The 23,923-nt window shown below is 38.3% G+C and overlaps 1 pseudogene; it reads right to left on the reverse strand.

Moving 5' to 3' along the window:
- Positions 1 to 23,923, reverse strand: part of LOC146812298 (phosphoenolpyruvate carboxykinase, cytosolic [GTP]-like) — a 74,593-nt pseudogene that overhangs the window by 26,556 nt on the left and 24,114 nt on the right.

Here is a 23,923-nt window from a genome sequence, read left to right on the forward strand (position 1 = left end):
TTTGTGTTCACTAAAGCAACGCAATTGCAAAAAACTTTACTTTGCCCTACTTTGCATCAGGGAGGCATTCCATGGGTGGTACTTGGGCATTTCCATGCTACCACGGATGGGTTTCATTAAAAATCCTTATCACTAACATTTGCAGACAGGAAATTTACACCAAAATCGTACGCTCCTAAAGGCAGAGATAAAGAGGAGAAATGTTTTTATTTCTTCGTATTTTTCCAATTTGCAGGTGTTCTGCTTTATAAAGCGCATATACAAAGTAGGAAAAGTTTTAAAGGATAGTTTTTGTACAGGAAGGGTCCCATTACTATACAAAATATATGCTTTAGCGAACACACATACGCTTGCACTATGGCACAAGGATGTGTGTATTGGTGCATGACACCCAACAGCGTGCACAGTAACTCAAGGCAGTTCAGCATCATTGGTTGCATAGCTACTTTGGTCAAATATTAGTACATCTGTGACCAAAAACTGTCAGCATCAGCAAAAAGGTACAGGTATTGGGTGTCTGTGCCACAGCATGGTGGTCAGACAGGTTAAATTCTGTCAGGACCGGAGGAGAGGATTATGCATACTCTCTTCGCTTTATTATTCACAGCAGCCATTTTAAAGAACATCTCAAAGCTACTATCCCCTTTAACCCTTGGGAATAGGAAAAAAGTGATCACAACAGTCTAAGTCAATAGGCAAACAAGTCCAATGCACACCCAATCAGGACCCTAAGTCCAGAGCCCACCTGACTCCATTGAAAAGCAGCAGCTTGGCCCTCCCCGGTTGAAAGAGGGCTCCAGGACTTCAAGTCTTTGTTGTTAGCCTTGTCTTGATCCACTTTCATTGACACACTGCCCCTCCAGTATAATGAGAACACTACATTTATTTCCCTTCAATCAAGGACATTCAAATCAATGTTCATTCAGGGGACCCTATTGTCATATCTGACCCCTCCTTCACTGTCATGCCAACTCTCATTCCTTCCTCCTGTGAGATCATAGCCTAGTCCAGCGGCTAATTAGAGGGTATTATACATGAGTATCATGTACAACATAAACATGAGCATATAACAAGCCTGGCATCAGTATGCCCTTGTCTAGATACGCTCTGGTGGCCCACCGCAGCAGCGCCCATGGCCAGTAATAAGAGCATAAAGCCCAGCTGGCCCACAACACCACGCACTCTTGAGAGTATTCTGGGAAAGGGAGAGGTCCTTGCAGGCTGTATTATTTTTTTGCTATTCACAATTGTAGACCTTTACCAAACCTTATCTAGTTGACCTCTAGCCTACTTTCATGCTGATGCAAGTAAGCTTGGCGAGGGACAGCACCTGAAATGAAGATCCGTGGGTCACTTCACTGCCGTGCCAGCAGCACGTAATGGAATATACCAGAGCACAACAGTGCAAGCCCTGGAAAGTGTTCATTGGCTGTACACTGGAGTCTCGACCGAGACTTGTTTGTCCACCTTGGCACGTTCCACGTACATGGGATAAAGTTCAGTTCACAGGTGCCAGGACAAAAAGAAAACAGAAAGGGGATCGCTAAGTAAAAGAGCCTGTTTGATTGGGTACACGTTGTCCAACATTTATCAAATGAGTGAAAAGGACCAATTGTGTCATGAAAGTGCATTTCAAAATAATTATCCTATATACAAGCAGCATTGTGTTGGACAAGTGAATTATGTGCCTGTTGTACACCCATATGTACACATGAATCCACTGATTTACCTGCTTGCTCAAATACACTGAAATCTGTTTAATTAACATCCTGGGTGGAAAACACTCAAATGAAAATAATTAGCTACTATAAGTTTTTATTAAAAGTTTACAGCATGAAGGTGGGCATTATCATCAGCAAAGTAATAAACAGCAAACAAACAAAAATAAACCAACCTTAACTCCTCCCACCCCCGACCAGCCAATTGCAGGAAGCATTTAATAAACACTCTGTATACTTGTTATTACCGCTAACTCAACAATTATTAACATCCTGTATTGTGTTATCGTGAGAATACTATGCTCATACCAACATTTAATAATATGGACAAAGACTTTCTTGAGAAACTATGTGAACATACCATACCATGTTCGACCAAACCGATGGGCACTTTGATAAAATGCTCTAAAAGAATAATGGACATACCAACAGCCAGACGTCTTTAGAGAATTGGAAAATTAAAGGATTACGAAGATGTGAAAAAAGCATTAGAGAAAAGGAAGTTGAACCTAGAGATGTAAAATCAAAAGAAGTGGAAGAGTTGTGTTGAGACGGAAGGGGGGGCAACACCAAAATTGTTGTGAGACCCTCAACAGTGTTGTTCTGCAAAAGGCATTTAACCCGTTGGCATACTTAGCCACTGATTATTACATCATTGGGTCTTTTACTCCACTAGGAGGGATTGTGTCTTGAATCTGAGACCATATGGGATCCACCATGTGAGGAAAAAAAGCTTAAAAATACATCCTACCTTTAGAAAGGGAACATTTTATTAAGAAGATCAAGGGTAGTGGTAATTATAAAAAAAAAATGGGAGATGTGAAAAGAGAGGTATTAGGTGTCTCTCACAATTATCTCGGGAAGAACCAGGTCAACATGTTTCAGCCAACTTTGCACCCTATGGGTCGATGGCTTTTGTCAGGACCGTAAAGATGTCTTATAGGATCCCTTCATGAAGTCAAATTAAATCAAATCAAATGGGACACTTTCCCTCAAACTTATGAAGATTTTTCTTCTTTTTTGGTAATATGGGACTCTTTTTCCAGTCCTAGAAGGAGGCTAAAAGACATGGAGAACAATGTGTTATGTATCAGATTCTAGTACTGATATTGTCCCATATTTCTAACAATGCATGCACCCAAAAAGTTCTATAAATGTGTATTTTTGGTCCATTAAATAGTGAATATCTTCAACCCTTTTGTTGTGCGACTGTGTGAGTAATAATTGCTCATGTATTCCATACTAGGATGGATCTTAATTTTGGGCGGGGGGCTCTATTATCAAAGTCTCCACTATACAAATGTTGGACAACTTATGCTGTGCAGCTCTCACTGTATTTTGAAATGATAAGGAGTTTAAGTCTAGGTAGATGTAAACATAGACATTGCTTTGAAAATTAACAGTAGGGGTAAAAGAATCTGTGACCTCAATGTTAAGTATGTTGTATTTTTAAGAGAGTGAAGTAGTAAAAAAAATTCCAATTAGCAGCCCTTTAGAAACTGGTAGAAAACTGTCTTGTAAGGCTTCTGTGGCGTACCTTAGTTTCTGTTTTGGAAGGTCTTCATAGGTCTGGGCAGAGGCACTGTATTACTATTTCTTTCATTAGAGAGAAGTTATAAAAAATGGAGATTGGAGGTTTATAAATAGATCAAGGAGTGAAAGGGGTTTTAAAATTGCTCCACTCCGCCTATTGTGTAGACGTTTAGAGAGTCCCCCTACAGTTGTAGTTTCCCCCTTTACCTCAGTCCTTCAGTCTGCACTCCACAACACATCGTCCCCAGCCTGCATCTTAAAACAAGTGGGGGAAGCTGCCTGGTTTTATAGCAGTGTTTCTTGCCAGGTGTTCCCAATTGGTAGAACAGGAAGACAGGAGCATTTTTTAAATCATGAACCGAGGGGCTTAAAGTGGTTTTGTCATGCCCCCGGGGGACTTAAAATGACGTAATCTGATCTTAAAACAGAGTTTGATGTTTGCTGGTGCCCCTGGGGTATCTACAATAGCAACCACCTCATGCACTATTTGAAAGTCTAAACATTCAGTTCTTCAGATGTAATGGAATCTTTTTATTTGAAAGAATAATCATGAATTACACTTTAGAACCAAATGTTTAGGCAAAAGTACACTCTTAATGACTTTTGAATAGTACATGAGGTAGTTGCTGTTGTAGATACCCCAGGGACACCAGCAAACATCAACCTCTGTTTCAAGATCAGATAACGTCATTCTAAGTCCCTCGGGGACTTGACAAAACCACTCTAAGCCATCGTTTAAAAAACACTCCTGTCTTCCTGTTTTACCGATTTGGAACACCTGGCAAGAAACACTCCTATACAACCTGGCAGCTTCCCCCACTTCCTTTAATTTGCAAGATGCAGGCTGGAGAGGACATGTCCTGGAGTGCACACTGAAAGACTAAGGTAAAGGAGAAACTACAACTGTCGGGTGACTCTCTAAACATCTCCACAATAGGCGGAGTAATTTTGGAAACCCCTTTCACTCCTTTATCTATTTATAACCCTCCAATCTCCATTTCTTTATAGCTTCTCCTCTCTAATGAAAGGAATAATAATACCGCGCTTCTGCCCAGACCTATGAAGACCTTCTAAAACAGAAACTAAGGTACACTGAAGAAACCTTACAAGACAGTTTTCTACCAGTTTCTAAAGCGGCACTGATTGGAAATTTATTAATACTTCTCTGCCTTTAAAAACAACATAACATAACATTGCCGTCACAGATTCCTTTACCTTTACTGTTCATTTTCAAAGCGATGTCTACGCTTACATCTACCTATACTCAAACTCCTTATCATTTCAAAATACAGTCAGATCTACACACCATAAGTTGTCGGAAATTCGCAGAGAGGAGGCTTTGAAAATAGAGCCCCCTCAAATTAAGATCCATACTAGTATGGAATACATGAGCTATTATTACATCACATAGGCGAACAACCCCAAAAGGGTTGAAGGTGATCGCATTTAATGAGGCAAAATACACATTTATAGAAATCATTGGGTGCATGCATTATTAGAAATATAGGACAACATCAGTACCAGATTCTAATACCTAACACAGTGTTCTCAATGTCTTTTTGCCTACTTCTAGGACTGGACCCATATGACCAAAAAGGAAGAAAAAAAATTCAAAAGTTGGAGGGAAAGTGTCCCATTTGATTTGATGTGATTTCGTGAAGGGATCCTATAAAGCAACCTTTCGGTCCTTACGAAAGCCATCGGCCCATAGGTCTCAAAGTTGGCTGAAACATGTTGACCTGGTTCTTCCAGAGATAGATTTGAGAGACACCTACTATCTCTCTTTTCACATCTCACATTTTTTAATCATACCACAACCTTAAATCTTAATAAAAAAATGACCTTCTAAAGGTAGGAGGTATTTTTAAACCTTTTTTCCTCACATGGTGGATCCCATTTAGTCTCAGATTAAAGAGACAATCTCTCCTGGTGAAGGAAAAGAACCAACAATGTAACAATCAGCCGCAAAGTACGCCAACGGGGGACATGCCTTTGATGGAACAACACTGTTGAGAGTCCCACAACAATTTTGGTGTGCCACCCCTTGTCTCAACACAACTCTTCCACTCCTTTTGATTTTAAATGTTCTTTTAAAGGAAATTGAGTGGAACTTTAGCTTCTGTTATGATTCCTACCGCCCTCACAACTGCAGAACATAAGGACTATTGCTTGATGTATGATGATAACCAAAATTAACAAATAATGTACGGAGAAAAACTATAAAGAAGAATCTAATCCTTTATATATACATGTAAGCAAGAGCGCTTCTGTCTACAGTATTATTTGCTTTTTTATTTCTTATTAAAAAAAACATTCTTTATTGATTATGCCCCTTTGCTATTTGCAAAATATGGGTGCATGGTTTTGGAACAAACGCACATGCTCCAAGAACACATTGCACCAACTGAGGAAACGTGTCTATGAGCACACAAGTCAACCATCTTCAGCTCAGCTGCTACACACGCATCAAACATTTGTGTGCAGTGAACTATAAATAAGGCGGAGATCTGAGAAACAATGCTTGGCCTCTATAAAGTTTTCACTTACATGTGCTCCAACGTTCCAGCGGCGAGGTCTCCAAGTGATGCTTTGCAGCTTCAGCAGTCTCCGCCTTCCCTGCTCCTGACGTACTGCTGTTTCCAGTGGTTGCCTGTCTTCCAGATGAGGTTTCTCTTCTGACATCTAGCTTCCTGAGTTCTGCTTCCTAAAATATAAAGAAAGGACAGTGAGTTATTTAATCTTGAGCTAGCGGCTGCAGCACAAGTACAAGGAATACAAAGGTACCTTCATTATTGATAAAGACAACACGTAGATTGTTAATTATAGAGACATTTGTTATTTTTTTTATTTTTTTATATAACATCGCATTGTTTTGGTTAATTGGGCAATATCAGGAGTAGCCTATTTGTGACTTTGAACTTGCAAGGTGACAAGAGGTGACATTTAAACCTTGACAGAAGCCGTTTCCTGATCATAGAAATGTAACATTTGTAGTGACATTGTTTTGGAACATAAGAAGAAGAAAACTCTTATTAAGTGATTGCAACTAGCAAAAGTGAGTGATGAAAGTAGAAAAGGCCATCTAAAATTCAATCCTGTAACTCTGTAACTCCTTTTTTTGTGATGTTATTTATTGTTCTTGCAGATCTAATACAGCAACAGTATAAATATCCTATAACAGAGAAGGCAGAAAGTTTATCAGACAGCTTGACAATGTGTTCTTTGGCATATGAAGATTACGAAGAAATCAATGTTTTTGAGGCATGTATTTGGTTACTTAGTATTATCTAATTACTGGAGTATTAGACATTTAGACTCCTTTTACTCAGTAAGGTGATCATTCATTGGTTTTCCTTTAGGTCACTCCTACCCATTTAACCCATTAGAGGCCTGAATCCAGTTAAGACTCCTCATCATTAAACCCTTCGAGCATCACACTACAGAAAATCACACAGTATCTCGTGCTACAGACAGTGGCTTTCAGCGTTCCTGTGTTTAGTCTTTTTCTTTCTCATCCCAACCCCCTTTCCCTTGGTACCACTCTTGGCTCAGTGTATAGAAAACCATTGTAGCTGGGAAGGGTTCCAGGAGGTATCGTGTCCAGTCATCTCACGAAAGGAAGACCTGGAGTTTCAGGTGAGTGGACTTGACACTCCCTCTTTTGATTCTTGAGGGTTGAACCTAGTGAAACATAAAGAGGAAACTCGAGAAAAGAAAGCATTCAAATTCGACAAAGATAAGTTGTATTTTTTATTTGGATATGCATATACTTTCGCAGGAAATTATGAGACTCTGAGAGCAGATTGATAAAATATTCCCAAAAAATAAAAGAGGGCATAAATCAGAAAAAAGCTCAGAGGCCGATTCTTCAGTGAGTGAGAGTTCAAGCAATTAACGTAATTGTTTTAGAAGAAATGAACCTCTTCCACATGACAACCAGATAGAGACGGAAAAGGAGCCCACAGAGAGAGGTAGAGGAAATGTAAAACAAGGAGGAGGAAGAAAAAACAAAGATCCAATGTTTACACAGAAAACAACAAAGCGGATCCTCATGACAAAAATATGTTTGTGCTTAACATTGACAAAACTCCACTTGGAACTGGACAACACCATGACAGCATACAACTGGCTATCAACGAAAAGGAAAAAGTTTGAAAATGTGGTTAATGTAAGGCTTGTGGATACGGGGTGTACAAAGAGGAATATTACACCTTGGATGGCAGAAGATAAATGAATAAGGAGTGTATCACATGTAACACTAATGATGTAATAGTTAGGTGCTCGAATATATCTCTCACAAGAAATATACTGGGAGCACAACAAAGAAAGTAAGAATAATAAGAATACTGAAACACCTACCTGTGATAAATAATTATGACAGTACCTACCCAATCGCAAAGCATTTCTAAGACAAGCAAGAGGGAAACCCAAAAAAATATGATGTATAATATCGCCCAAGAGGATGGAATTGAGATCTCCAACTGAGAAAAAAGGGGACTGCGGCAGCGATCCAAGATGGTGGATGCTCTTTAAGCTCAGTCAAAGTTTGCAATTTATGTCAATTTTAAAAGACTGATTGCGGTTTTAAACTTGACGGGCTGCATAAATATTGGGGTTTCATGGCCTCTGGGGCATACCTGATGCTTTTTTTAAATCATTTTTCGTGCCCCTCCGCTTACTTTGCTGCTCCTTCATTATTCCCAATAAGAAGCCTGCTTTTCCAGAGACTGCCTGAGGGAGAGGGGGGTCTTATTCAGCCTGCTGTTCTTTATTGAAGGTACTCTTTCTGCCTTTTGCTTTACATCTTAAACGCAGGTCTAAACCTGGCAACTGTTAAACTTTGCTATTTGAGCACCATAATTTCACTGGTTTATTGCCTACTTTTCCAGTATTTCTTCTGCAAAGAGGAGGACTTTGTTCCCTATTTTCATATTTACTCAACTTTACCAACCTTTGAGAAAATTGTCTTTTATAATTATATAAAAATGGATATTAAAAAAGCACAAAGTCCTCAAAATACATGAAAGCTAGCATCTTCTCCACCTCCTGCCACAGCAAATATGGTGGATTGACATGCGAATCAATGGCAACATTTCTAGAAGAAATACAAGCCATACATAATAATACAGACACCATCTGCTCTGATAGTGAACATTTGCAGAGAGATAAGGCAGCAATCACAATGCAGACCTCTGATAATACCACTAAAATAAGAGATAATAAGGCTGCAATTGACCGAATGTTTCCTCAGGTTAGTCTTATTGTACCTATGAAGAAACAGCTCCTTGACCTAGAAAACAGAAATCACCATTATAATTTGCTTAATTTCAATCTTCCAGAGAATATTGAGAGACAAAACTATAGATCTTTTTGGAGAATCTCATACCTTCACTACTGAAAATAAAATTCTCTGAAAAGTTTGAAATTGACAAGGCTCATTGAGTTCCCTCATATCATAAACCAACTTAATCCAAACCAATTCAAATGATTTTTAAAGTACTGCAACACCATCACATCATACTTATTCAAAGGCTGTCAAAAAATTCAAAGCTTATGGTTGAAGGACATAAACTTTATATCCATCAAGGCTTTGCAAAAAAGTCTCTGACATACGCCTTAGATTAAGAGAAGCTGGATATAATTATGGTTTGTTTGACCCTACAGTGATGCAAATCTGGAAAAATAACATCACCAAGTCCTTTCACCTCTCCTTCTGATCTAATTGCATATCTTGCTCTTCATGCTCCGGTGGCAATGAAATCTGTCTTCTACAAATGCTAGTTGATATTTTTTACTGCATAACTAATATTATTCTTTCTTCTATTAGCAGGCTACATGCTCTTCATTCGATAACTGGATCGTACCTTTGCAGTTTCAATAATTCATTCCATGTGATTTGTATTTCAGTGGTATAATGGTTGTTTGTCCTGTTCATGGGCTACTTGTTTGCTCTATTCCTTTCTATTTTTTCTATATCCTATATATATCCCACTTTTTATTACACTTTTCTGTTCTCTTTAATCTATTACGGCTAGTAGTTGCAAATTTCAAATTGTGTCACATAGGGCCTGATTGCGAGTCTGGCGGTCTGAGGACTGCCAGACTAGCAGGGGCATGATGGTGGTGGTCCAACCACTGCTGAACAGCGGTCAAACCACCCTATTACAACTAGGATGGTTGGACCGCCATTGCACAGTCACAATCAACAGGCGTTAGAGATCCTTGGTGGTGGCGCAGCAGTTTTGAGGCCACAATATGCTTGGCGGACATCCCTGTCCCGCCAAGCATAATACGAGTTTCCCCTCTGCCATGGTTTTCATGACGATTCCTACTCCATGAAATGGAGTAGGAACCATGGTGGAGAGGAAACAAAGGGGGCCCTACAGGGCCCCATTGTGCCTCAGGGCCATGGGATGCATGCAAGGGGGAACATGTCATGCCCCCATGTGCATGAACCCCAGTACCTGCCCAGCATGGTCTGCACCAATCCATACCATACAGGTAGTGTGTTTGATGTTCCCATTGCAGTGCCTATTTTATAGGCTCTGTAATGGGACTGCCAAAGAACATGACAGTGACTGTTACAGTCATTATGTGGCAGGCTGTATGCACACGGTTTGGCATTGTGGGGGCGGTGGCTTGGCAGTCCTGCTCCCACACCACCAAACTCGGGTCCTTAATGTTAACTGCCTACAACATCCAGCAAAACGATACAAAGTTCTCGATTATTTATACAGATATAAATCTGAAATCTCTTTTGTACAAGAAACCCATATTGATGATACCATCTTAGCATCTATGACTAATTCGTGGGTGGGAGTCATAGTTTCCAGGTTCTCGTCGCAAAAGCGGTGTCGCTTTCCTTTTCTCTCATAAATTACAATTTTCCATTTTAAATGCCCGTTACATTTATGTTCATATCCAAAGTGAAAAGTCTGCTCTCCATTTAGTCAATATTTATGCTCCCACTCAAGATGACCCCCATTTTTGGCAAACAATTACATCCGAAAGACATACTATAGACCCTGTACCTATCATTATGGGAGGTGACTTTAATATAATTTCCTACCCACTCTTAGACAGAATTTCCACAGCTAACTTACACTCTACAAAAACATGCTCTGTTTAAAAGCTTTATATAAACTACTAAATTATTAGATCATTGGTGACTCACACACCTAACTCCAATGCTAATTCTACATATTCACATATTGACTATTTATTATCCTCCAGACATTTAACTCATATGATTTCCAATTCTTTAACCTTGGCTGATGTCCCTCAAAATACATATAGGTGGAGAATTAATATTGACACTTAACTTTCTGGCCAAAATCAACTCAAATTGGCAGCTGCTAACACAGATTATTTCCAAAACAACACACTTCTAGATACCTCCAGGATTACTCATTGGGATGCTTTTGAACCATACATACGAGGCATTTTCATCTTTATATTGGCATATGAGAATAAATTATTTAATTCCAAATTATCATTACTAGAGATACAAATTATAACAGTGGAACAACAGTTTATACCTTCTACAGATATACAATTTAAGTTAAAACTTCAAACCCTTTGATATGAATACAATACACTGCTTAGTAAAAGAGCGAATCTTGATATTTGTAAGCAGAAAGTTCAATCTCCAGTTTAATGCTAATAAAGCGGGTCGTATTTTTGAAAACTATCTATGTATTATAATAAATAAGATACAGATTCCTGACATTTGTTCCTCAAGTGGCAGCCTACATCTATCCACCACAGAAATAGCTCACGAATTCCAAGAATTTTATTCTTATACAGTACACCCCATGATGCTCCTGATGATACAATTGTTCAAATCCTCTCTCAGTGTAATTTGCCAATGCTACCCCTTACAGATAGAAATATTCTTGATTCCCCTTTAACTATAGAATAAGATTACTCTGCAATTAAATCCTCGAAGTCCAAAAGTGTGCCTGGTCCTGATGGAATTCCTGCAGAATTCTACAAAACTTTCTCTGCAGAAATAGCCCCAGTCCTCCTATCCTTTTTTCAGGATTTTGCTTTGAATGCTTCTGTTTAAGGTTTATTTAAAGATGCCACAAATATGGTGCTCCCCAAACCAGACAAAGACCATACTCTAATCTCAAACTTTTGCCCCATCTCGCATATTAATCAAGACTGAAAAACACATGCAAAAATTATCGCACTTAGACTATCCCAGGTATTAACTCATTTACCCAGACCAAACTGGTTTTATGAAAGTACGTTTATCAGCATACGATACAATACTTGTCTAACATACTATTGCTTCATTATCTAAAATAAAACACCATATTGGTCTTTTTTGCTCTAGATGCTGCAAAAGCATTTGATAAAGTTAATTGGAAATTGTTGTTTAAAACTATGGAGGCATTTGATTTTGGAGCAACATTTCTTTCTGTGGTTCAAGCTTTGTATTCTTCACCTCAAGCTACTACGTATGTTAATGGTACTACTTCTGTGTCCTTTGCTTTATATAGAGTCATGAGACAAGGATTCCCTCTCTCGCCCCTATTATTTTTACTGGCATTTAACCTTTATTGTGTCTTCTACGTAATTCATCAGACAATATTGGAATTAATGATAATAACATTACTCTAAAAACTTCTGCTTATGCTGATTATGTTCTACTCTATATTAGCGACCCCATAACCACTATACCCAGTATGCTGCGCATTATGCTTCACTCTCAGTATACACAATAAATATTAATAAAACTGAATTTTTTCCACTGAATGTCTGTTGAACAACAGATATGCTTAGAGATACCAATATTATTTGGAATTCATCTAGTCTAAAGTAATTAGGGATTTATTAAAAAAATTAAATTAAGGACACTGTCTACATAAATTGCAAAAAAGTAATCCCTCATATTACAGAGAAATTAGACAAACGGTCTTCCTTGAATTTATCCTGGTGGGGAAAATTGGAAGCAATTAAGACGGTTATTACACCACAAATATTATATATGCTATCTATACTGCCTCTGTCATTTCCTACTTCTTTTTATGAGTCCCTCAATAAATTTCTCATTAAATAAATTTGGAATAACAAACCACCAAAAATTAAATATAAAACATTACAACTCTCAAAAGTAGAAGGTGGTTGGTATTCCTGATTTTCAAAAATATAATATCTGCCCAAAGTGTTCATTGGTTTACAAACTCATACGTCGGTCTTGCCAAAGTGGGTCCTGATTGAAAAGAATATTGCTACTCCGTTTCCTCTACCTGCAATCCTTACTATGGACCTTCGTAAATTAGGGTCAAATTTATCAATTCTAAATATAACAAAACATACTAAGGTTGATGCATTATTTCATAATGAAATTATCTACTCCAAAAAATGTCACTATGGTATAATTCTAAGATCAAACTTCATACTCCTATCTCTTCTTGGTTTACATGGATTGATGCTGGGATGTTTTACGTTTCAAATATCTTATAACAACATGTTTTCTCCTTCTCAGAGCTACAGTCCAAATATCATATTCCAGCATCTGCTTCCTGTCAATTTGTCATCTTATGTAACACCATCCTCAATGCCTGTAAATGCTCCATTCCTCACCCTTCGTGTTCAGATATGGAGATTATTTTCAATATTCATAAGCTCTCTGGCCATATTGCATCTAAAAATATAAAAAGAAAATACTTTCTAATCCTTCCAACCTCTCACAGCTGTGTAATTTTGTAATCTTATTCTTATTATCAATTATACCACACTCAGTATAAAGACAATTTGGCTCAGCAATATTTCTAGTTGGTTACCCTTGTCCATCTGCTAATCCAATTAATTTCTTTTAAACAATTGCTTTTGGTCTCCTGTCATTATATGATGCACACCTTTCTGTAAACAAGACTGTTTGCATTGTAATTCAGAATCTGGTACAACAAAACATATTTTTTTTGATTGTCCGCTCATTTTCTTGTTTTGGACTAATGTTTGGGACAAAATTTCTGATATATTTAAGTTTAGTACACCCCAAACTTTTAAAATTATTATAAACAAATCTTTTTCCCTTGCATCGCCTTTATCATATATGACGAAAAAATAGTTTGATCTTCTTATTTCATGTGCAATCAAATCTATCACTTTGAATTAGAAATCTGAAAACATTTTATCCGTACAAGTCTGGTGGGATTGGATTCTTTATCTAAGGAAAGGAATTGATTTTTCTTTTAACAAAACTAAAAAATCTCCTTTAATCCAAATTCTTATATGGAAAACATTTGACGAATATGCATTTCTTTTTACTATTCTGAAAATAGTATTCCATATGAAGCCCTATACATGTTTATATGTTTATTATTTATATTTCTTTTCACAGTTGTTATCAATTCCAATACATTTCATTGCACAATTAGACATCATATGTATATCACTACTGTGACTGTTTGCTACATTTTTGCTCACATTCTTTTGTGGCTGTTTCTTGTTAATCTATTTATAAAACAATAAAATATTTTGAACTTCTAACTGATAATCCTGTGGGGGAACAATCTTGATACTGAATAACTTATGGTAAATTTGGCGTAACAAGTACATTGATCACATAACATCAATAGAAAGGATAAATCTAAACTTGCTCATTAATTTACGAGTTTATCACTAGAAGACATCACATACCATCATGTGCAGTACAATAATGAAGTAATGAACAATGCTTCCTTTTTGTCCCACCACATGGTTCTGCTATCATAATTCCATGCCGCATTTTGCACTCCAATGCATGAACCATGATTAGATGAAGAAATGTGTTCTTGAAATTTGGAGGCCCAGGCCACAAGTTAATATGTGTACAGGTATGGCAGTTTACTGTGATAGTTTTTTCCTTAAATGTTAATATGCTCCATTGTTAACAGTAATGTTTTCCAAGTTCATGATTTTAAGGATATTTAGGCCATTACCATCCCTTTCCTTCAAACATATAATGAAAAAAGAGCTTAGGACAAGAAGCAGAATGGATCGATACAAATACAGAAATTTAGGAATGTTCATGTTCACTATATTGCAGTCACCCACTAGGCAGACAGATAATTATTTCCAATTGTTTTTCAACATGCTTTGAATGGGAAGTCCATTTGAAATGGATGACCTGTCTAATAATGCTACACATTTGTATATGGAAATAAATCATCGTAGATCGATCAGGGTATCAAACTCATCTTTTTAAAAGTTCATAATTATTTGTGTTTTAGTTGAATGAGTTGATAGCCAGGCACTTTTCCACAACATTCAGCCTCTTGCTCTAAGAAGAAGTATCCTGGCTATCGTAAGAGGAATATACAGCACCATACTCAGTGAAAGCTGAAAGTTTGACCTCTATCCCATTGAGCACAACAGGCTGTATGTTTCTATTATTTAAAACATGTTGTAAATAAGGTTCCAATCATATTGCAAATAACATCTGAGAAAAGATGCACCTGAACTGTTGCCATGTGTATTCTATGCCGAATTCTTTCACATCATAACCACTCTGGCAATTGGATTGGTATATAAAGCCTGCATCTGTCAAATGAACAATACTCCAAAGTCCAAATTTGTCATAACCAGCCAAAGAAATCACCAGGATACCCTGTCAAAGGCCTTCTCAGCACTGAGAAAGATAATCCTGTTTATTCAGCAAATTGGTAAAATATAATAGTGAGATGGCAGTGTTAATATGAGTCATAGGGGCTGATTACAATCGTGGAACAATCGCCACCGCCGGCACAGAGGTGAGCTCCGACAGCCCTGTGGACCGCGATTCTCCCAATGCCAGATTATGATGGCGGTGGGACCCAGACAGCGACCGTGGCAAAGGCAAAGTCCGTCCGCCACGGAACCACCACAGGCAATCGTTACGATTGCCCGGCGGAGCGGTCTGCATCCATAAAATGCTTGCGGTGCCTAGCAAGCACTGTCCTCCAAATTAGGATGAGGTCTCCAGCCAGCCTTTCCGCGGCGATGCACTCTCCATTAAAAGGCATGCGGAGTTTGGTTTTGGGGCCTTTTGCGGGCCCCCCTTGTGTTGGGGGGAGGTGTGGGTGCACTTGGGGGGTACCCATGGTGCCCCCTGCATTTTACTGCATCAAGTGGCAGGCACAGGTTATTGCCTGCCATGTAGTAGAGTGAAATGCACAACATGCCCTTTTAGACATCGCGGCGTTGCTGCTGTCAGCAGCAATCGCCGCAACGTTAAAGGTGCGGAATCCGACTGCCGTGGTGGTGGTCCCATCCTAATCGGGTACTGCATGTATATACTTTTAAAGCAGCTCATAGAATATTAACTGGTGTTGCTCCTAAGGTACATAAAAAGAACTACTTTAGAAACAGCTCCATATAGTTACAAAATTCCAAGTTGCTAATCAGGGCATGCCCAAATTGCCACATCATGACTAGACCCAATTGGGCAGTTAGTAACAAGAAGTCACGATCAGACTTAACCTGGGACATTCTGCCATGCATATATGCCACAGGCTAGTGTGTGAAACAAAGGCCATATCAATACAAGAGTAGTGTCTATGGGCAGAAGAATAATAGGTATATACTGGCAGATGCGTTTCTGTAGCTTCCATGCATCACTAAGCCCATGTACTTGAATTCACTTAAGTATAGCACTTGTGACACCTGCATACATGGGGTTGACCAGTGATGTATGGAACCTAGATTGTAATCCATAACAGAATTGAAATCATCAACCAAAAAAATAACCACCAGCATTGGGGCCATACATGGCCCTGAAAACATAGAACTTCTGCTTGTGAAGACTCTGAGCAATTGCCCATCTTCCCTGGCCATATGCAGCCGATTTAAGCACTACACAGAGCATTTGTTGGCCAAGCTGGAGATACCTCTAATTGATATTTGGAGTGAGATACACCTAATCAGATCAAAACCCAATTACCAAAATAATGGGCAGTCATCAAAAGTATTATGAGTTTGTAATAAGCGGAAAATACTCTCTTTAATTAGATAAAACACAACCTGGCCCAATCTTCGCTCACTGTGGATATTGAGGCCATAGGCATTATAGCTAAGACTAGTTAATTAGTGATTTAAACTTTGATCAGAGGCCCTACAGAGGGCATACCCTCTGTTCATAATTACACTTTTGATAATGTTGAGCCATATAATTGTTCCTCACTTTCTTTGCCCCAAAACTGATGATCTGTGAACATACACAATATAACTTATGTTCTTGAAGAATATGAGAAATTGGCTGTCTCCTCTGGCCATAAGTAATGATTTAAGCACGCCAACAGACCATTTTTGGCCAAGATGGAGACACCTCTAATACATACTTGCTGTGAGGTACTCATAATCAGATCAAAACCCAATTATCTTAATAATGCACAATCTTCAAAAGCAATGTGAGTTTGTATATAGCAGATAATACTCTGTTGAATTAGACAAAGCACAATCTGAATAAATCTTACTGGGGTATTGGGGCCACTGGCACTCCAGCTAACAATATTTCATTAGTGATCAAAGCTTAGTGGTACTTAAGCCCTGCTGAGGGAACTCCTTTGATCATATAAATCTCCTTTCATTCTTCCTCTTTTTGATACAAAGCACAAACCTTCAAATCTCAGACATACCCTGGAAAACAGGTAACCTGCAAACCTTACCCCATCTTCATTGGGAAACCCCATCCTCTCTCGGGCAAAATGCTAGCTGCTGAATAGAGTGACAGGAATGCAGGGCCATCATAACCTTCCTCTACCACTTATAAAGAAAGACTGAGTATAAGGGAAGGACATATTGCCCAATGATCTGCCTATCTCTATTTGTGCTAGGCTGCCAAGCCCATATAACAATAATATCTGCAATGCCCTTATCTTTCAAGGAAAATAGCAATGAGAAAAAGAGGTCAATTCTAAACATGCTAGACAGATATCAAGTCTCAATCCACATCAGTCATAGTTGTCCAAAGGTGCCCCATATCAGAAAATAACTAATTTCCATTATTAATACACATTACATGCATTGTTCCTGTGATTGTGAGACTTGACATACCCCCCCTTCCATTTCTCTGGTAGATAATTAACCTAAGCTTCGCTGGTGCAATAATATGTTCACCCATGTCTAAACACCCTACATTTGGTGGGTTCTCCTGCAAAGGATGACTCACTCTATGAAATTGCCAACTCCATTCAACTGTTAAGTAACATAAGTCAGAATGGGCAGAGAAGGCAATTGTAATGACCATGACAGGTACAGAGGGTCGAGCTCTTGAAAATATTCAGTGTAGGATCAGAAATAGTCAAAATATCTATGTATATTTTAATGGCACAGGGTTGTGTCCCTGAACCTCAACTAGAGCTTTTTCAGGGTGGAAACCTCTGACTGCTTAATTTGAGAATGATCAAAGACCCAATATGATAAATCAGTTAATGCTTTTTGGAATAGGATGCCAAATAATTGATAGAGATCATTACCCTTTTCCACTTCCTTTAGTCCTAAAACCTGTAAGTTGTTTCTACGTTTATGACTCTCTCTATCTTCTTATTTCCATTCAATATCTTGTACATTGTGTAGAAGCTCATCCAATTGACCCATCACTTGCGCTGTCGTCTCTTAAGTTTTAGCAGCGCATCTTTGAGTTCCAACAAACAGTAACAAATGGCATTAATCAATTTTCTGACCCGAGAACTGAGTTTTACGGTTACCTGCTTTAACCTCTTCGTAATGAGAAAGTTACTCTGCCCTATTAATCTGTATCAATTGAAATATAGCACCAAGTGAAGACATAGAGAGGGAAACCTATATACCTTTTTTAAATTGACGCATAAGAAGTTGATTCTACACAGACCAGTGATGGAAAAATATTTAATCTAGGTAAATATGACATAGCAAAATATGTTGTATGGAACCTAGATTGTAATCCATAACAGAATTGAAATCATCAACCAAAAAAATAACCACCAGCATTGGGGCCATACATGGCCCTGAAAACATAGAACTTCTGCTTGTGAAGACTCTGAGCAATTGCCCATCTTCCCTGGCCATATGCAGCCGATTTAAGCACTACACAGAGCATTTGTTGGCCAAGCTGGAGATACCTCTAATTGATATTTGGAGTGAGATACACCTAATCAGATCAAAACCCAATTACCAAAATAATGGGCAGTCATCAAAAGTATTATGAGTTTGTAATAAGCGGAAAATACTCTCTTTAATTAGATAAAACACAACCTGGCCCAATCTTCGCTTACTGTGGATATTGAGGCCATAGGCATTATAGCTAAGACTAGTTAATTAGTGATTTAAACTTTGATCAGAGGCCCTACAGAGGGCATACCCTCTGTTCATAATTACACTTTTGATAATGTTGAGCCATATAATTGTTCCTCACTTTCTTTGCCCCAAAACTGATGATCTGTGAACATACACAATATAACTTATGTTCTTGAAGAATATGAGAAATTGGCTGTCTCCTCTGGCCATAAGTAATGATTTAAGCACGCCAACAGACCATTTTTGGCCAAGATGGAGACACCTCTAATACATACTTGCTGTGAGGTACTCATAATCAGATCAAAACCCAATTATCTTAATAATGCACAATCTTCAAAAGCAATGTGAGTTTGTATATAGCAGATAATACTCTGTTGAATTAGACAAAGCACAATCTGAATAAATCTTACTGGGGTATTGGGGCCACTGGCACTCCAGCTAACAATATTTCATTAGTGATCAAAGCTTAGTGGTACTTAAGCCCTGCTGAGGGAACTCCTTTGATCATATACATTTCCTTTCATTCTTCCTCTTTTTGATACAAAGCACAAACCTTCAAATCTCAGACATACCCTGGAAAACGGGTAACCTGCAAACCTTACCCCATCTTCATTGGGAAACCCCATCCTCTCTCGGGCAAAATGCTAGCTGCTGAATAGAGTGACAGGAATGCAGGGCCATCATAACCTTCCTCTACCACTTATAAAGAAAGACTGAGTATAAGGGAAGGACATATTGCCCAATGATCTGCCTATCTCTATTTGTGCTAGGCTGCCAAGCCCATATAACAATAATATCTGCAATGCCCTTATCTTTCAAGGAAAATAGCAATGAGAAAAAGAGGTCAATTCTAAACATGCTAGACAGATATCAAGTCTCAATCCACATCAGTCATAGTTGTCCAAAGGTGCCCCATATCAGAAAATAACTAATTTCCATTATTAATACACATTACATGCATTGTTCCTGTGATTGTGAGACTTGACATACCCCCCCCTTCCATTTCTCTGGTAGATAATTAACCTAAGCTTCGCTGGTGCAATAATATGTTCACCCATGTCTAAACACCCTACATTTGGTGGGTTCTCCTGCAAAGGATGACTCACTCTATGAAATTGCCAACTCCATTCAACTGTTAAGTAGCATAAGTCAGAATGGGCAGAGAAGGCAATTGTAATGACCATGACAGGTACAGAGGGTCGAGCTCTTGAAAATATTCAGTGTAGGATAAGAAATAGTCAAAATATATATGTATATTTTAATGGCACAGGGTTGTGTCCCTGAACCTCAACTAGAGCTTTTTCAGGGTGGAAACCTCTGACTGCTTAATTTGAGAATGATCAAAGACCCAATATGATAAATCAGTTAATGCTTTTTGGAATAGGATGCCAAATAATTGATAGAGATCATTACCCTTTTCCACTTCCTTTAGTCCTAAAACCTGTAAGTTGTTTCTACGTTTATGACTCTCTCTATCTTCTTATTTCCATTCAATATCTTGTACATTGTGTAGAAGCTCATCCAATTGACCCATCACTTGCGCTGTTGTCTCTTAAGTTTTAGCAGCGCATCTTTGAGTTCCAACAAACAGTAACAAATGGCATTAATCAATTTTCTGACCCGAGAACTGAGTTTTACGGTTACCTGCTTTAACCTCTTCGTAATGAGAAAGTTACTCTGCCCTATTAATCTGTATCAATTGAAATATAGCACCAAGTGAAGACATAGAGAGGGAATCCTATATACCTTTTTTAAATTGACGCATAAGAAGTTGATTCTACACAGACCAGTGATGGAAAAATATTTAATCTAGGTAAATATGACATAGCAAAATATGTTAAAATAGGCATAGCATATGAGCGATACATATGCTCTGTTTAGCTAAGACTTATCAATATCTAGAGAAATTGCTATGAAAAAAAAATATATATATAGCACATCCAAGTTGACGAAAAACTGGTTGTTCTTCCACTTGGGTGTGCAATTGACCAGGGGATTTTGTCTACCCCCACTGCTACCACTGATAACAGAGTGCATCGCCAAACCACTTTGACAGTCTTGTGTGCAGTATATATGTATATAAATATATATATATATATATATATATATTATATATATATATATATATATATATATATATATATATATATATATATATATATATATATTAGACGTTTTTAATATATAGATAAATATATAGGCTTATAGCTTCACCTCCTACATCATTGTACACTCAGCTACTATCCAGCCAGCTGACTCATGGCTAGATAAAATAGTTGCAGCCTGTCATTTGCAAACATTTGGCTAACCAGCTGTAACTTGCATAATTTCACTTGTTGGTTCATGGTTTCATATTCCAGACTGCTAACCACAATGCTAACCTTCCCCTTTGTTACTTTCACACACACCCTTTTCAGAACTCCCTGAGTTGAAGCAGATTGTTTTTTGCAAAATTATCATTTTAAGTGTTGTCACATAAAAACTCAAGAGCGCCCAGTTACTCCAACTGCATAGGAAAATCTAAAATATGCTTATTATGGAGATAAATGTCAATATTTATTCTAAACATTTGAGATGCAGCTTTAGAGTCTCAAACTCTACCTCTGGGTCTCTAACAATTCCCTAAGTAAGCCAATAAAATGCCCATACAATGCACATCCAACAGAAATGAAATTAAGCCTCTGCAGTAACATGCTACTCAGTGCTTTAAATTTCTTTCTATTGTGAACCTGTTTACAGAATATATCTCTCTTTGACCAGCAGCTCAAAGTTGTTTAATTCTGTTTTTCCAAGTCGAGAAGCTCCTTCTCTATTTCATAATGAAGATCAGTGATGATTGATGTCAATCAATGTTTTTGTAGTATTAGGGAGATTTACGCTGATATTCTGAAAACTTTTTAAAATAATATCCATATAAAGCTTGTTCCCACAAGTTGAGAGCTCTTTTAAGGCACATTTGCTTGACAGAGCGAAAGTGGCCTATTTATACATTTAAATATTTTTCAATAGGCCAGTCAAATAAAGCTTGAAGAGGATGACACACATTTCTCAGACCTACTAACTTGGAATCATTTTTCATCATGTCAGATGAGGCAGGAGGGACTTGGAGAGGGTTGGGCCTGGAAATGAGGGTAGAGCTTTCAGGAAGTCACACCCGGAGCAGGTTTGGTGGGCAATGAGACAGGTGGGGCTTGAGGAGGAGTTAGCAACTTATTCCTATTGCACCAAACACAAAAAGTTACTGAAGCCACCTGTTGTCGGAAACTCATAAAGGTTGTGAAATCGGTGTTGGATTGAAAATCGTAGGGCCTCTCTAGGTAGGTGTTTCCGGCTCACATGGTGCTCACCGTGTGATATTGGCTACTCAATGGGTGACTGAATGAAGAGAGCAGATATTGTGTGACACATGGTGATACAGTGTGAGTTGATAGGTCTGCATATCAGCCACAGAATTTTGAGGAGCAACCCAGAACAATCCCGTCTTTGGATTAATAGCTCTGTGGTGACCTCAAATACAAAATCTTAAGTGATTAGAAAGGAAAGAAAGATATGTACCATTCAAAGTGCACCCCAACTGAGTAAACTGGAGCTTTAAAGAGAGGTAGATCACCCAGGTCATCAAATTTCATCCAGGCAATGTAATCTCCTACAAACTCACTTCTCCATCCAGGCAATGTTGGATTCATCATGGCCAAGTTGTTTTTTCCATACGCTCTAGGAAAGGTGGATGCAAAATATTTCTTCTCACCCTTATGTTGTCCATTATCTGTTGAAAATAGAGATGTATTTGCTCACTACAGGGTGTTCAATGTATTAATTCACATTAACATACCTGCTTGAGAACAGTTCAATAATACAGAAAATCCTTGTCATATGTTCTCACTTATTATACATGAAAGTTACACTGGAAATGGAGGTATATTTCTCTCATGCTTAAATATGTTGTATTCCAATTGGTCACTTGCAACTGAATTACCATGTTTATGGACACTGTCATCTCTCATCTTTAAAGAGCTTAGGCAGAGCTTAATTTTCTTTACACTATAAATGGTATTCCACGGTGGGCTACATGGTGGCACCTGCATTTCTGGTTTTACACCACTTACTTTTGTACTTTTCCCCTTCATTCCACACATATTCTGTTTACTACTGTCTTTCCTGCATATTCTATTCCATCTCTGAAAAATTTGCTGTGTCTAATATCCTGTTCTCATTCTGCTTTGTGTATCATAGGTCCTGTTCCCCCAGTGACTGCACGTCCTGATTCATATTTTACATTGCTGCTGCTTCCCCATTGACTTATTTCTTGCCCCAACCTCTTTGCCTTATGTAGTTTTCCCTCTGCATATTATGACTTAAAATGTTTTTTGTATTCTGCACAATGAAAGTAGGTATTGGTGTTCACCAGATCACTTTCACAATTTCGTTCATGAGAGTATATTTAGATATATCCTTAGCCTCATTTGGTGATCACTTCTCAACGTTATTAGTGCTGTCCTTACCGTATTTATTTTATTACAGTACTATCAATTTTTGCATTGAGTTAGTGAAGTAGTTTGACCTAATTTTTTATGGATATGTGTTACATCACATATCTCAAAACAAATGATGGAAAAGTAGAAAGTAACACAAGGATGTAAACTTAGTGGCAAGTGGTAATGGAAACGCAATCCTACTGGCGATCCTCAGAGCAAATCACTTTTTCCTCCAACCAGGAGGTTCCTCTGTAGCCGCTGCTGAAGGCCACAATCTGCCTGCATGCGATGAGTGTTATATCCGGGTTACAGGGCCAGTTGTTCACCAAGTGCTCTGTGGACACACGAGAAGATGCCTTACTAATGTGCCTGGACTCACTGCCACCTGTCACATGTCAGCCTAGGTAATGACCACAAGACCACGCCACTAACATACTTTCAGCGGTAAGGGGTAGTCGACCAAATGTAGACATTTCACAAACTCCCCGCTGCCCAGGACTCTCAAGACGTCGGTGCCCATCTGGGTCATGATCCTCATGCTGGCCACGACTTACGGCAAATCCGGCAAATCCACCAGCTCAATCCCAATCTTGGACAGGGGCGAACCAATGAGACCCATACTGAAAGGGATGACTTACATAGTGAGACCTATGAAACAAAACGGGTTAAAAATTAAAGAAGGTTGTCATAGACTTAAGATTGTATAAAATAACAGATTGCCACACAGTAACATCAATTACATTAATTTGCGGGTTACTGCCATGACAATCACGAATTGTGGCCCACAATGTTCTATCAAAGTTGACCAACTGTCAGCTTTGGTGGAGCGCTATATCTCTTGAGTTATTCTTTTGCAACTTAACGATAATATATAATGTTACCTATATGTTTATGGATCATAAGTCAACCAATCAATTTAATTAGTCCCTATATCCCACCTCAGACTGCTTT

This window comes from Triturus cristatus, chromosome 7, assembly GCF_964204655.1.
Source record: "Triturus cristatus chromosome 7, aTriCri1.1, whole genome shotgun sequence".
NCBI lineage: Eukaryota > Metazoa > Chordata > Amphibia > Caudata > Salamandridae > Triturus > Triturus cristatus.